This window comes from Scyliorhinus canicula, chromosome 10 (assembly GCF_902713615.1).
Source record: "Scyliorhinus canicula chromosome 10, sScyCan1.1, whole genome shotgun sequence".
Taxonomy (NCBI): Eukaryota; Metazoa; Chordata; class Chondrichthyes; order Carcharhiniformes; family Scyliorhinidae; genus Scyliorhinus; species Scyliorhinus canicula.
In genome coordinates, this window is record NC_052155.1 from 166,016,859 (window position 1) to 166,033,319 (window position 16,461).

Consider the following 16,461-nt stretch of genomic DNA (forward strand, 5'->3'; position numbering starts at 1 on the left):
GGTATTGACAATCCTGGCTTCGACCTCTGTCTCGTCCTTTGAAACCTTTGGGATCAAGCACAGTATCTGTCAATACACAGTTTAAGACCTTTACTTGTTAGTGCATCTGTCTTTCAAATCCCAATTGACCCTTTAAAATGACTGGCTAAGTCACACCCTGTGACTCCCCTCATTTTTTTTTTTCAAAAAGCGAATTTAAAGACCAGCATACACCTAACAATCCTTCCTTCTGCGAGCCGTCTCGCAGGCTTTGCTGATTTACCATCCGAATGTTCCCGGATGTAAATAGCATGTGGGATGGCGGCCGAAGGGCTACCTAACGTAAAATGAAAACAAACTTTGAAATAAACATCCGAATGAGTTGCGTATGGGCCGCTACGTGTACGAGTTGGATGGGATCCCCGGGTAGGGCGTGCTGTGCCATACCCGAGCTTGGCTGACCAAGGGTGGGTTCTCAGACAGGGCGGGTCCTCAGTGCCGTTTGTCCACTGCCTGAGTAACCTGGAAAAAACGGGTACGAATGTGTTTACCATGACTTGCAGCCTCTATTTCGCCGAATAGAGGGGCACCTAAAAAAACCAAGGGAGCCAAGATGCTCCAACTGAGGACATCACTGAAGTTCTCAGAGATATCTGCGGACAAGCTATTTGGCGTGTAGCCTTACAACTTTGGGAAGGATCTCCAATCAAACTGAAGTTCTCAAAAGTATCTGCGGACAAACTAACGTGTATGTGAGGTGGTCACAATCTTTTCAGCTGAAAAGAAGATGTCCATCCTCCAACTGAAACATTTACATTCCTGAAAACAAACAAACATAAAACGAAGACAAACATACGTGCAGGTTCCATCAGAAAGGACATCGTTTCCCTCAAACGATTCCTATCTTACATCATCTGGACACCTCACTTTGATTCTGCCTCTGTGAACAGGGTCACAAAGGGGTTGCCGTGTCGGGAGTCAGACACCGTGTCGTCCTGCTCTCCCGGATCCCACACCCTTGTGTGGATCAGGCATGCAACTTTGGAATTGTGTGACCGGGGGTCACTCTCGTCATTGCGGACAAGTCTGTAGAAGTTGTCCCTGTGCCATTGTGTAGTGTCGAGTGTGTTGTCGGGGTAGTCGGGGTCGGGTGGTGGTTCTGGGTTTTTGAGGTAAGTGACTTCCATGGGGTCACTGGAGTCGGGGTCGTAGTTGGTGCAGTGTGGGCTGTATGGCTGTGTGGTGTCGCTGTCTTCAGAGTCAGTGTCTGTCCTACTGTCTCTGCTGTGGCAGCTTGTGGGCGTGTCGGGGCGTGGTCTGTAGTGGTCTGGGGGCGGAGTCTTGGGCGAGTCCGTGGATGAACTGGTCTGTGAGGGGGATGGTGGAAAAGTGTTTCTGGTGGGCGGGGTGAACTGTTCTGCTGCATCCAGCAGGACATGGTGAGCATGGTTGGCCTGTGTTCCATATGCCTTTAACTGGTTTATATGGAACCACGCGGTCTTCCCATTAGGATACTTTATCCTGTAAACGGAGGGGCTAATTTTGTCCGAAATTGAGTAGGGACCGGAATATTTTGGAGCCAAAAAACTGCTGGGGTTATAAACAGATAACATTACCTGTTGCCCAACCTGGAATTCTGTGGTGTGTACGGTCTTATTGAAACAGGCAGTCCGTTGCTGTCGGCGTTTCCCTAGCTGGACTGCGGCTGCGAGCTGTGCAGACCTCACAGTCTCAACTAGATCTTTAACTGCCTTTTCATGTGTGAGGGCCGTCACTTCGGGGCTTGTCATGTCCAGTCCTAAAAGGAATTCTGTACCTTTCATAGGGCGTCCGGTCATGAGTGTGTGTGGTGTGTATCCTGTCGATGTGGAGACAGTGTTCCTTATGAACATAAGTGCAAATGGGAGCACTGAATCCCATGTGGAATTATTCTCTTGGACCATTTTCCTGAGGGTAGTTTTTAGGGTCCGATTCATGCGCTCCACAATCCCGCTGGACTGTGGATGATACGCAATATGGAAGTTCTGTTTGATTCCGAATATTGTCAGGACGTTCCTCATGACCCGTCCTGTAAAGTGAGATCCCTGGTCCGAATCGATACTTCGGGGTAAACCCCATCTCGTGAAGATGTGGTGGGTCAGGATCTTTGCAGCTGTCTTAGCTGTGTTTGTTCGTGAGGGAAATGCCTCTACCCACTTGGTAAAGGTATCTATCACCACCAGAACGTATTTATAGCCATTCCTGCAAGGGGGCAATGGACCTATAAAGTCAATCTGGAGGTTTGTCCAAGGGCCGTTAACTGGGCGAGTATGCCGAAGTTGTGCTTTCTTAGAATACCTCTCCGGGTTATTCTGAGCACAAATCAGGCAATTCTCTATGTAGTGCGTTACATCATTCCTGAGATTAGGCCACCAACAGAGTTGCCTGAGGTGCCTCGTTGTTGCATCAATTTCTTGATGCCCGTGTCCGTCATGGAACAAGGCAATCATCTGATTCCTGTCCTGCTGTGGGACCACATAAAGTTGGTCCTTAATGATCACACCCTCATGTGTGGTCAGTGCGTGTTTAAAGTGCTCGTACGCAGGCACAAAATTTCCCTTGAAAACCTCCCTGAGGTCTCCGTCCTGTTTCTGTGCTGCCACGAGGTCTTTAATATCAGTCTGTGAGACTTGTACTGCGCTCACAGGGGCGCTAGCTGGTGCGCTAGCTGGGGGGGTCCATAAGTGTCCTCTCCTGGAACCTGCCTTAGCCAACGCGTCGGCCTTTACATTCCCAGGGGGTGATGACCTATGGTGGCTGCGAACTTTTATAATGCCGAAGGTCCTGTCCTTCGCTTTCTCAAGGATATGCTGGAGTAAGGGGGCTGATGGAAGGGGTTTTCCGTCTGCGGAGACAAAACCTCGTGTCCTCCACAGGGGCAGAAAATCTGTTAGGCTATTGCAGACATATAAGCTGTCTGAATATATGTCTGCTGGGCTGGGGAAAGAATCGGGGTGGTCCACTATATACGCTATGGCTGCTAGCTCTGCTGCCTGCGCGCCTAAGTGACCTGGTAACTTAAGAGCTATCTCTTCGAGAGCGCGCCCCTGCGCGTCCTCTACATAGATGCCGCATCCTGTGATACGCTCACCATTTAAAACTGTGGAGGAACCGTCTACATAAATCCTCAAGGGTCCACACGTGTCTGTGGGCTGGGGGCTTTGTTTCGGGTTCCCTATCTTCCTGGGGGGTGTTTTGGCTAAAAAGGGTCCTGTGTTATGCAGGGGAGCTACAATTTCACAGTCATGGGGCTGTCCGGGATATTGGAGGTTGTCTGCTAAGTATGTGTGGGTGCGTGTCCGTTTCACTGTAATGTCCCGTCCTTGTAAAAGTAGGGTCCACCTAGCTGCCCTAATCTGGCTAACTGAACCGTCCTTCAGTCGACCGTCTAGTAGTAGCTGTGTGGGTGTGTGTTCGGTTAGAATGGTGATGGGGTTTAGTCCGGTTATATATGAAAAATACTGTACTGCCCAGAAGACAGCAAGGAGGTGCCTCTCACAGGCTGAAAATCCTTGTTCTACCGGGTCTAACAGTCGGGAGGCATAAGCCACTGGTCTTAGCTGCTCGTGCCGTTCCTGAAGCAACACGGCCGAGAGGGTCAGATCGGTGCTCGCTACCTCTATTGCGTACGGTGAAAGTTGGTCGGGGACTAGCAGCGCGGGTGCTGCACTAAGGGCTCGTTTCAACTCTTCCACAGCGCCTGTATGCTGCGGAAGCCATTCCCAGGGGGCTCCTTTCTTAAGGAGGTCTGAAAGTGGGGCGGCTTTTGTCGCGAATCCGTCGATGTGGTTCCGACAATAGCCAACCAGTCCTAAAAACGACCGGAGGGCTGAAACATTCTGGGGAAGGGGCAATTTGACGATCGAATCAATTCTTTTGAATTCGATCTCGCGTTTGCCGTGCGTGATGACTGATCCCAAATACATCACTTTACTTTCCAATATTTGGGCCTTTTTCGGGTTAACTTTACAGCCAATTTCAGTTAAGATTTCTAGGAGTTCGGCCAGAAGCGAAATGTGCTCTGCCTTTGTGTCTGTCTGCAGTAGTAGGTCGTCTACATACTGTACCAGACATTCGGGTCGGGAAAATTTCTCTAATCCACTTGCCAGCTGTCGGTGGAAAATGGAGGGTGAATTGTGGAATCCTTGTGGGAGGCATGTCCACGTGTACTGCTGAGTCTTAAAAGTGAATGCGAATTTGTATTGGCACGCTTTTGCCAATGGTATTGACCAGAATCCATTACTGATGTCCAATACCGTGAAGTACTTGGTGTTGAGACCCTGCTTGAGCATGGTCTCGGGACTAGTAGCTACCGTTGGGGCTACTGCGGGGGTTACTTTATTGAGTTCCCGATAATCGATGGTCAGACGCCATGATCCATCGGGCTTCCTCACTGGCCAAATAGGGGCATTGTTGGTGGAGGCTACCGTTCTCAGTACACCTTGGTCCAACAAGCTGCCTATAACCTTTTCTATTTCCACCTCTGCCTCGAGGGGAAATCTATATTGCTTTTGCGGTCGGGGGTCCTGTCCGGTAACATGAACTTGTCCAGTCATTCTGCCACAGTCATGACGGTGACTTGCAAATGCTGTCCTGTGTTTGTTTAGTAGGGCCTTAATTTGTCGGTCGGTGTGGAGTGTAGTCAGGTCGAATGAGTACTCTCCCACTGCGCTAATCCGATTAGCGTAGTCTCCTACTGTGAGGGTGGCTGGGGCTCTGTCTGATCTCGCCATTCGCCAGACACACTGGTTCACTGGGTCGAACGACAAGCTATGAGCGTTCATAAAATCTATCCCCAGGATGTGCTCTGCTGTCCGGGGAAGATTTACTAAAACTACGGGGTGCCTTGTGCTAATGTTTCCTAGCTGAATTGCTATGGGTGCTGTAATGTGCCCCTGCTGCGAGTGATCCGGTGAACCCGCTAAGTGTGATGGTGGAGGTGGTCGGCCACGTGTCTGCGTGTGCCGTGGTTGTGGAGTTAATGGTGGTGCGGGATCCTCCTGTGTCCCACAGTAACTCTATGGGCTTCCCTTTGACTTTTGCCGTGACTACGGGCCTCCCTGATGAGTCCCATAGTGTGTCACAGACCCAAGTGGGGGAGCCCGAACACCGTCAGTTCGTCTCGTCCACATTGGTGGGTCCTGACTGTACTGCTACATTGTGGATGGGTTTTGCCTTGTTGCGGTTCAGAGTGCCTGTCTGCTGGCCTCTCTGAGATCGCTGGGGTGCAATACACTCTTTTGCCCAATGCCCTAACTGTCCACAGTTATAGCATTCCTGTCCTTTCTGTTGAGGGCTGCTCTTGCCTTCATTTACCCATGCGGGCTTCTGGTGCTCTCTGACTGCTTGGATATCTGCAGCAGCCTGAGCCTCTTCTGGGGATCTAACCTTTCCTTTTGCCTGAAGCGATTGCTCCCAAGCGCGGGACAATCTTTTGAGGACCCATTTTTCGTTATGGGCCTCTTCTGAGGGGTCGTAACTATTGCAAGCGCTCTGTCCTGCTTCTGTTGCGTGTGAGATAATTGTGCGCGTCCACTTAACCATGTTTTCGCGGGTTAAATGCGCTCTATCTAGCTGTCCGAAAACTGCGCTGAAATGAATCCACAGCCTTCCTGCGAATGCTGTGGGGTGTTCGGATCTCTTCTGCCTGCACTTATTCAATCCTTCTACGGGGTCACCTCTATTGTACCCGATGGCATCTAAAATGGCAGTGTGCATCTCCTCTAGGCTGCCTCCTGCCACGTTCTGTGGGTCGGGGAGGGCTGCCACTACACTCTGGTCTAAACTCAGCACGGTGAGCTTAACCTGCTCTCTCTCATCCAGGCCGTACATGGTAGCCTGCTGCTTTACTTTAGCGAAAAACTGGTGGGGTTCTGCAGTGGGGAGGAACGGAGTGATCTTTTCACAAGCGTCCCTTAGCTGGGTTACTGTTAAAGGGGTGGTGTAAGTTATGTCTGGGGCGCCTTCAGATTCGGCTTTCCTCTGTGTGGTTACGGGATTCATGGGTGCGGTTATGATCTGAGCTGTGGGGGGTTGGGGTGCCTGTCGTTTCTGCTGAGCTGCTGGCGCACATGTTCCCTGAACATAACGCTGCGCTGTCTCGCTTAATTCCTGCCAATCTGGGGCATTTTCCCCATCTAACTGAGCTCCAAAGGTGCTTTGGAAGCCATTCTGCACCGAAAGCAGAGATTGCAGTTCCGCAATCTGTTTCCTGCATTTCGCGTGGTCAACTGTGCTTTGTCTTTGTTCGGTCGTTGCAGCGTGGAGTGCTCTCAAAGCTGCTTTGAGATCGGAACATTGCCTCTGCAATGCCTCCACCTGCTTTTCCGATTCCTGTCTTATCAGAACGGCACGTTGCACGTCCTGATAGGCTTTCTCATACTGGGTCTGGGAACTGCTCAGATGAGCTAGACAAGACTGGTGAGCCCTCTTGGCATCATCCACCTCTCTATCCTTCTCTGCCAACTTCCCTTTTAATTCCAGGTTTTCTTTCTCGATGTCCCTGACATCGACCTTACTCATTCGGTTCCTTTCCTCTAAATCTGTCCGGAGCGTCCTGATGACCTCCTCTGCGCCTCGCAACTGTGCCAAGCAGGACACAATCGCCATCGGCTTGCGTGCTTTACCTAAACTCTTTTTGTGTATTTGAGAGAGGTTCTCCCACCAAGTATGACCTATACTCCCGGGACCTGTCTCCTCATTTGCACAAAACTCTTTCCAAAGGGGCCATCCCTTTCCTTGTAAATATTTGCGGAGTTCCAGCTCCCACGTGGGACACTGGCCTACTCTGCTACTGCTGCTGGCCGCTGCGACCACAAACTTTGCTGGATCCATCAGACGTTCCATTGCCTGCATGGCCATTTCCTCTGACTCTCTTTTTATAATTTGGAACAGGGGGTTGCTGGGGTGGTGTTTCGAGAAAAGGGTACGGCTTACGCTATTTTCCGATCACAAAACTACCGAAAGTTTGTCGCAACAAAAAGCTTTCAGTTTTACCTTACAGCCCTGTTAGTACGCATGCACTAAACACACTTCCGAATTTCGCTTATTATTTTGAACACCTTGAATACTTGTGATCTCTTTCTTTCTCTGCAATTTGGAGTTCTAATTCAAATTTCAGGGTCCTGGACACTGTGGTGTTTCCACTTACAACAGGGTCCCGGCGGATGTCGCCACTAAATGTTGCACGTTTTACTATGGGCGTAAAACGCGTTTATTGGAGTGTATTAACACGCCTCCGAGTTCGACGTGTGCTTAACACTACTAGGCTCTGTTCTATGTAATTATTTAGCTCTGGAGTCGCCAGTTGCCGTATAGGCAACGTCACAAGTATTCCAAGGTCAAGTTCAAAGTAATAAAGACGATACACCGATTAGTAAAGTTCAAACGATCAATATTTATTATACAGTTATAATAAATACTCATGCACACACTAAGAGACTAAGCTATAACTAAACTTAAGCAAACAGAATACTTATCTAACAGGAACAGGCAAGGTCAGAGAACGAGGCCTTCGTCCTGGTTTTGTCTGCAGCCTTCAGCAAGCGTTCTGGTACTTGGGAGTCTAGTGGGCTTGGATCGCGTAGCGAGCGTTGAACTTACGGTTTCGGCGGCTGGTGCTCAACGGCTGGAGTCAGGATGCAAGATGTCAGTCAGAGCCGGAGCACGGGTTTAACAGACCGGGGCTCTGTGGGGGATTTGCTTTTATACCCCTCTCTCATGTCCTTGCCCCCTTCTAGGCGGGCTCTACCTTTCGGTACCGATTGGAACGTTTCCAAACGGCTACCTTCGAAATCCTCCAATGCGGGGCTTTCCTCGATGTTGGGGGGTGGTTTCGATATTTGTTACTCTGGTGCCATTCTGTCTACTCCACCAATTAACTGCTACATTGAGATGGAAATGTTGCCATTGTTTGTGTCTGGATCTGGGCTGCCTCATCAGGATGTTAAGCGTTTTGCCATTAACACCTTTGGCTGGAGATCTGCACCTGGCCAGAAAACTGGTTTGCTGCTTGCAAAATGCTAATTAGTTGAGAGCAGGCTGTCTGTTCTTATTAAACAGGCTTTCCCTGCTGCCTTCCATTTTAGTTTGGCTCAGTGTCCATTTTGCGTGGCCAGCATGGCTACATCTCTGATGGGTGTCTGATGGGTGTCTCTGATGGGATCTCTGATGGGGGGTTTCTGAAGCAGGTCCTGATGGAGTCTCTGATGAGAGGGCCTGATGAGTGGGTGTGAGGAACTCCTCCTGGCCCCACAAGAAATTGTTTTAAATGTTCCTTTTCTCATGCCTCACTGACTATACTGGATGGTAAAACGATGCAAAGCATGTATTGTGCATATTTCATTTGATTGTCCATCAACATTCCATATCATAGGATGCTAATATTCCCATTTCTCCAATCCCAATGTGCCCTGCTACCGCTGCTCGGGAGAAGGGAGAATTTGGCGCTAAACTAAATCTCCATTCACATATGCGGGCGGGGAGAATCCCATCAGTGTCAATGGACCGGGAATCTCCCTGTTGTCTGAAATAGGTGGCTGCTCCAATCGACAAGGGTAAGGTTCCTTTTAAAAATGGGTTCAGTCAGAGTGTCAGCTTCAGTGAGGTGGTAAACAATACTCCAGCCGTCACTGCCTTGCTTACACTGACTAGTTCCAGTTAAAAATATAACATGCACAACATATATCTCAGTCGGCGCCGTGCTGTCTTTTCAATTCAGCTGCTCATGTCACTGCATCCTTTCCTTTACGTAACCACAGCAAAGTACCATGGGAAATATATAGCAGCACTTGAACTTTCGGGGAGAAGTGAGAGACAATGTTATCTTCCTACATCGAATAGAAAAGACTGTCATATTTTCAGCACATCAGATTAAATGAAACAAGTGGAAACTTTGTTGAGTTCAAAGGACTAATTAGTCTGAAGCTCATCTCTTTCTTCAAAAGCTGTAAGTACCTTGGGATAGTATCCTACTGTTAATAATGCAGATCATTTAAATTTGACCCTTTTTAAAATCAAGTTATGTGTTTGCATGCCGTTAATGAACTCTAGAGAGCCCCCTGATGGGAGGCAGCATATTGCCAAAATTATACTCTCGGGGTTTCTTTCATACTCAATGTCATATCCAGAGGAATTGTTCAGGGCAGTATCAAATAAAAGTAACGAATAAATTGCCACACCCGCTTCAGGGTTTATTGGGCATGACAGAGAAAATAATCTACTTACAGGTTAAAGAATGTCAACCACACATCACTTAATTACTTGCTTGCAATGATTCCTTTCTGGATCTCTTATTAGATGCTTGTAAGGGAAAATTAACCTTTCTTCTACTTCTTCTTGAGGAGTTCCAGACTCTAGAAAAGTGTACAACAAAAAATAAAATAGTTTGGCTCACATTATCTAATTCAAAATGATGGTGATTGACAATTGTACTTTTCTATACATAAGCGTAGTCATTCTAAAACTGTGATCCACAGACTGGTGTCAAAGTGTTCTAGTCTAGACTGAGCATCCAGAGAATCCTTCCAATGTAGGAGGAGGCCATTCGGACCATCGAGTAAGTACCGACTTTCGGAAAGAGGAATCTACCTGGACCCACCCCCTGCCCTCTCTCCGTAATGCCATAACCACACTTAGCTTGCACATCCTTGTGCACTAAGGGCCAATTACACGTGGCCAATCCGCCAAACCTGCACATCTTTAGACTGCGGGAGGAAACCGGAGCACCCAGAGGAAACCCACACAGACACGAGGAGAAAGTGCATACCCCACGCAGAGAGTCAACAAGGCCGGAATTGAACTTGTGCCCCTGGCGTGGTGATGCAGCAGTGCTAACCACTGTGCCACTCTAATGTACTCTGTTCCCCTGTGTTTCTACTTCTTCCATGACCCTGTTTTCACCATGCGCCAGCTTTCCCCATGATCCTATGCCCTCTCAATACTCCAGTGCTCTCCTTGTGACTATGTCTGTGTTACGGACAGGGATGAGAGATAAATTAAACCCCTGTTCACTTGTCTTGGAACATAGAATATAGAACATACAATGCAGAAGGAGGCCATTCAGCCCATTGAGTCTGCACCGACCCACTTCAGCCTTCACTTCCACCCTATCCCTGTAACCCAATAACCTCTCCTAACCTTTTTGGTCACTCAGGGCAATTGACCATGGCCAATCCACCTAACCTGCACACCTTTGGTCTATGGGAGGAAACCGGAGCACCCGGAGGAAACCCACGCAGACACGGGAAGAACGTGCAGACTCCGCACAGACAGCGAACCAGCGGGGAATCGAACCTGGGACCCTGGCGCTGTGCAGCGACAGTGCTAGCCACTTGTGCTACCGTGCTGACCATAATCAGTGTATTTTGAAAAGGGAAGACCCAGATGTTTCGTGACCCCTGAAAATCCAGCAGCAAGCTTTTGTGCGTTTATGTAAAGAGAGTTATTTATTCACATGCTCACCTCGAAAATCTAGTGCTGTGTCAACCATTCATCTCTCTTACAAACTTGAGGAATTTAGTGCATTTTTACAAGTTACAACAAAAGGAATGACAGTGTGTAACTCACATGATTGTCTCACCTCCATGAAAGCCTGGCAAGGAAAAGGACATTTTCCCCTCTTGAAGCATTGCTGGATGAATTCAATAACCAAAATCCTGCACCAAAGTCATTGCAGAATTCTCTCAAAGAGGTGGATTTTCAGTCAGTCACAAAGTTAGTGGCTTCTCATCCTGTTACAAGTAGATCCATTTTCTGATGCTTCTTGTTGTGTTATTTGCAAACTGACTGGTTTCTCCCTGGTGCTTGATGTAACTATGATTAGATATCTGAAGACAGTTGCCATATCGTTATTGTTCACTCAGAATCATTTGAAGGTCAATGCCATTGCTGCACAATGGTGGAATGGATACTGGCTATTCACACCTACTGGTTTCTGTAGCCTGATTTGTTATGCAATGAGCTCAGAGACAGTGGGTGGGTATTCTGGCCCTTCTAGCTGGCAGGATCTTCTTGTCCCACTGAAGACGGCCCCCCCGTGGCAGCCCCAACGGTGAGAGGGGCGAACCACAAAAAGAGCCAAAGACATCGACGGAACCTAAAAATCCCGCTGGAGGCCAGTGGTGTGCTGCCTCCATCCCTGGAAAACATGCTTTTTTGGAGGGGGAGGCTGTAAAATCTCAGCCAGTGTGTTTGGGGCCCAGGGATTTTGAGTAAATCCACAAACAAATAGGTGGTATGAATTCGGCAATGGGTTTTGTCTTGGTATGTCTACTCAAGGTACGCACTCCACTCATGGTCATTTAATTAGAAACCTTCTGGAGACTTGAGATACTTTTGCGTCTATTCAAAAATTTACAAAAGTCACCTGACCATCTGATCAGCATTTTATTCTCAATCTTTAAAAGAAAATGTGATTCCAGAAAATTATATTCTGAATACAGTCCATTTAAAAAGTTAGCAATATTATATGTCTTAATTTGGTGTGACAAGCCTCCACACACGGGAAAACAATTGAATCTTGATTATATTTTTTCACTTTCCTGGTAAAGAAAGGTAAAGAATGAACGCACATTCTGCGTACACTCATTCTCCATCCACATATTAACCCTACACTTGCACAACTCATTTTGGCCGTGGCAATAATTTTTTTGTTTTAAACTTAAAACTCTTTTCATCAATTTGAATAAGGCAAAAATTACAGTGTCGGGTTCTGGTATGAGTCAGACTTTTTCCAGGAACTTAGGGTGGGATTCTCTGATCCAGCGGCAGAATGTTGATGCCGTCGTAAATGTTGGAGAGTTTAACGACGGCGTCAGCAGGCCGCTAGGAGCAGTGATCCTGCACCGCGCAGGGGGCCAGCACGGCACTGGAGCGCTTTACGCATCTCCAGCTGCCCATCCGGGCGTCAGCCTGGGCGGCGCAAGTTCGCGCATGTACTTGGGTTGCCTTCTCCACGCCGGCCCCCGGACAACATGGCAAACCCTACATGGGCCCGGCGCGGAGGAACATAGGCACCCCCCCCCCCCCCCCGGAATTAGCCAGAGTACCGATCAGGGCCCCCAGATTCGGATCCACCCTCCCCCATACCAGGACGGCTCCCGCAGCACGAACGCTGAGGTCCCGCCGGGTCGGACCACATGGGAACGACCCCGGCGGGACTCGGCGTAACTTGGCAGGCATTCAGCCCATTGAGCGCGGTGAATGACTGGGGGGACTGCCACTGGCGCCTATTCTCCGGTCGCCGGAGAATTAGCGGAGCGTGATTTGCACCCGCACCCCCACCCCCCCCGATTCTCCGACCCGGCGCGGGGTCAGAGAATCCCGCCTTTAATGTTTCCTGTCCCTTACTCCCTTTAAATTTCCCAGTATTGTGTTTTTGGTTTATTCATTCATGACATGGGGCATGCAGGGTAGCATGGTGGTTAGCATAAATGCTTCACAGCTCCAGGGTCCCAGGTTCGATTCCCGGCTGGGTCACTGTCTGTGTGGAGTCTGCACGTCCTCCCCCTGTGTGCGTGGGTTTCCTCCGGGTGCTCCGGTTTCCTCCCACAGTCCAAAGATGTGCGGGTTAGGTGGATTGGCCATGCTAAATTGCCCGTAGTGTCCTAATAAAAGTAAGGTTAAGGGGGGGGGGTTGTTGGGTTACAGGTATAGGGTGGATACGTGGGTTTGAGTAGGGTGATCATGGCTCGGCACAACATTGAAATGAAAATCGCTTATTGTCACGAGTAGGCTTCAACGAAGTTACTGTGAAAAGCCCCTAGTCGCCACATTCCGGCGCCTGTCCGGGGAGGCTGGTACGGGAATCGAACCGTGCTGCTGGCCTGCTTGGTCTGCTTTAAAAGCCAGCGATTTAGCTGAGTGAGCTAAACCAGCCCCTGAGGGCCGAAGGGCCTGTTCTGTGCTGTACTGTTCTATGTTCTATGTTCTACATGTGGGCATTGGTGTGTTCTGCGATATGACCGTTGGAATGATGTACACAGAACATATAGTTCCTTAATTATAAAGATTATTTATTCACAAGCACGTGGAAAAGATAACTACTGAACTACTGATAAATACAGAAATTAGCTACTAAATGAATTCAGTGGATTCTCCTGGAGCTACTCTAAGCGTGACTATCTTCTTGTACGTCTTACTACCAACTGGCGGGTGTGTTGAGTCCCTTGATAGATCTCTATCACTACCCGTTGGTTGGAGGTTGTACCGTGAACTATATACAGAACTGTAGAAAGGCATATCACCACAGGCATCACTGGCTGGGGTAATATTTGTGGGGCATCGCTAATTTTGTTTTTGGAAATGATTTTCATTAGTTATTTAACATTTCATACAAAAGGTGACAGGAGACATTAACAAAAAACACACCCCGCCTCCCCCACTCCACCCAGTCCAAACCACTCCCCCAACAATGAGTAAGCATCCCCCCACAACGATGAGCAGTGGCCAATTATTTAAAGTATATTATAAATGGTCCCAAATGAATAATATAATAATCTTTATTGTCACAAGTAGGCTTACATTGCAATGCAGTTACTGTGAAAAGCCCCTAGTCACCACATTCCAGTGCCAGTTTGAGTACACAGAGGGAGAATTCAGAATGTCCTAATTACCTAACAGCATATCTTTCGGGACTAGTGGGAGGAAACCGGAGCACCCGGATGAATCCCACTCAGACACGGGGGGAGAACGTGCAGACTCCGCTCAGAGAGTGACCCAGCCGGGAAACGAACCTGGGACCCTGGCGCTGTGAAGCCACAGTGCTCACCACTATACTACTGTGCTGCCCGTGAATGATAGAACCCTTCAATCGGCCCCCTTATGGTGTATTTGACCTTCTCGAGATGCAAGAACTCGGGCCCACTGTCATATGATTGATTCTTAAATGCCCTCTGAAATGGTCTAACAAGCCAAGCCACTCAGTTCAAGGGCAATTCGGGTTGGGCAACAGTGACCTTCAGTGCGACAGGTTTTGGGTGACCCCCTTGCGCAGTTGAATGAGATCTGCCCCATGAGCATGTCACAGAATGATGTGATCACGGCTCTTGAAAGCCTCATCTGCTGCATTGAGTCGCTGCCTGTACACCCCAGGGACTGCAACAGACCATCTGTGCCTGCATGTCCCACAGCAACCTGAGCCTCCCTGTGTTCCCTTCTTCCTCTCACCCTCCTTCTCCTCCTCTCAGCCTCCTGCTCCTAATCATTTTCTTCTCCTCACTGGGGGTTGTGTCTCCAAACAAGACCACAATTCTCATTTATCTCCAAGATTTTATACTGCTGGAAAACGGTCAGGAAAACAAATAAAGCACTGGGAAGAGCTCTCCAGATCAGAGAAATGCCCTGCACCTCCGTCACCTCCAAATTGGATAGTATATTAATTCACACGAGCATTCCACACAGTCATTAAAGGGTTAACTGCAAAGCTGAAACTTTGGTCTTGGTTACAGTTTGTAAACGCACCCAAACAAGCTTGGCTATGAAAAGCATCATTCCCCACATGCCTTGATTCTCACCCTGGAGGCATACTATTGCCCTCAGAGCATATTATTGCTATCAGTTTGGTTGCTAATGCCTTTAATGACTTTCCAAATTGATGTTGAACTAACACAGGCAGGTTTCTGGCTTTTAGCTCCATAATGTTTTCGTGAAAACCGGTGTTATAACGTCGAAAACGCTGCCCGGCTCCAGCACACTCCACATTACGTTCACCGCGGTGGGGAAGGAGAGCGTCTTATTCAGGCCTGTGTTTCAAACCTTTCTTGTGTTCTGGCGTTTAGCAATAAACACAAAGGCCAGGATTTTCTGCCCCTCCCCCGCCTTAGCATGTTTTGCGAAGCCGGGGGCGGCGGGATCTTCTGATCTCGCCCCTGAAAACCGGGTTTCCAGTTCTATGCACCCCCAGCTGCCGGGAATTCATTGGCAGGTCCCATTGGCGAGAACGGCCAGAAAGATCCGGCCGAAGTCGGTTTTTAGGTAAGTATAAATCAAAAGAAAGGATTTGTTTTTCACCTGCACCCCAAAATGTAAACATGTTGGGACGGGCTCACTCCCTCATGCACACAGATATGCAGCCAAGTAAAGGTAGATTCCAGAGACAAAGCATACATATGTTTAGATCATTATCAACAGAAAATATTAAAGAAATTCAAGTGTCCAAGTTTCAGTCATTTAAAAATGTACGCAGAGCAGAGCCGGATGGTTCTTTGGAAGAATGGAAGTTGAGAGCTTCTGGGTCTCCACATGAAAGTGACCAGGTTTTGTTGAGGCAAAGCATTGCAGGTGGACACAAATTAGTCCCTCTTACTCCATCCTTGGTCTTGATGGTTCTTTGGTCAGATTCTCCTTGCTGGAGAATGATCCCTCTTGCTGGTTTGCAGACTGCAATGACTCACTGGACATTAGAGTTCAAAGACTTTTTATCTGAATTTGGTTTCAACCATGGTCAATACCTCAATTGTGATTGGAGGTTAGAAGCCACTGCCACATAGTGTTGCTATAGTAGCCATTCACACCTGCTTGAAATACATTGGTTTCTCTATCCTTTTCCTTGTTAAGGCTCAATTTTGCAGGCCCTGCATCTCGGAGGTCTTCATTAAATATCCAGTAAATCAGAGGTGTAAATTCACAAGTGGTTTCACATTGTGAAAGTCTAATCCAAAGAGGACATTCCACCAGTTATTTATGTTGAAAAATGTTTAGACATGAGTTAATTATTTTTCTGTGCATAAATCACAGAAGGTCACCTGACCCTTTGGAGGCCATCTTGAGCCTGTGTTGACACAAGTGTGTACCTTGAAAGAAGGAATAATGTAAGCACCTATTTTCTTAAAGGGCATTATTAAAGCACTCTTTACATGTCAACATTTCATAGTCTGACTATTATGTAATTTAATTTGGATGAGGTGCCCACGATTACTAAACCGTGAGGAAATGGGTCCTTCGATCAAAAATGTTGATTAATCACTCAGTTGAAAGGGAGCCCATGCAGACACGAGAAGAACGTGCAGACTCCGCACAGACAGTGACCAAAGCTAGAAATTGAACCTGGGACCCTGGAGTGAAGCAAGCAGTGCTAACCACTTCACTTAGCATACATTGATGTAGGTATAAATGATTCTTCTATGCATGCTTCATCTTTTTAACCTCACCTGCCATCAGTTATAACTGTCATTATGACATCGGTTTGATGGGGATCAAACAAAGATTCACAACTTTCGTTTGAAATCAGAAACTAAGGAATTCCAGGGGTCTTTCGGAGCAGAACTCAAATAGAACAAAAGTTGCACCAATTCTCAACCAGATAATGAGTTCCACTGGAGGTGAGAGTGGAGGTAAGTTACAACAGTTTGGGACATGAGCAAACAATCAGATGTCAGATCCATCAATTATTTTACTAGCACATTAACCCAAGCCTTCATAAAAAGTAGCATTGGTTACCTGCTT

The 16,461-nt window shown here is 47.9% G+C and overlaps 1 pseudogene; it reads right to left on the reverse strand.

Moving 5' to 3' along the window:
• The window catches only part of LOC119972154, a 31,209-nt pseudogene extending 15,020 nt beyond the window's left edge, over window positions 1-16,189 (reverse strand).
• Window positions 16,190-16,461: the final 272 nt, after the last annotated feature.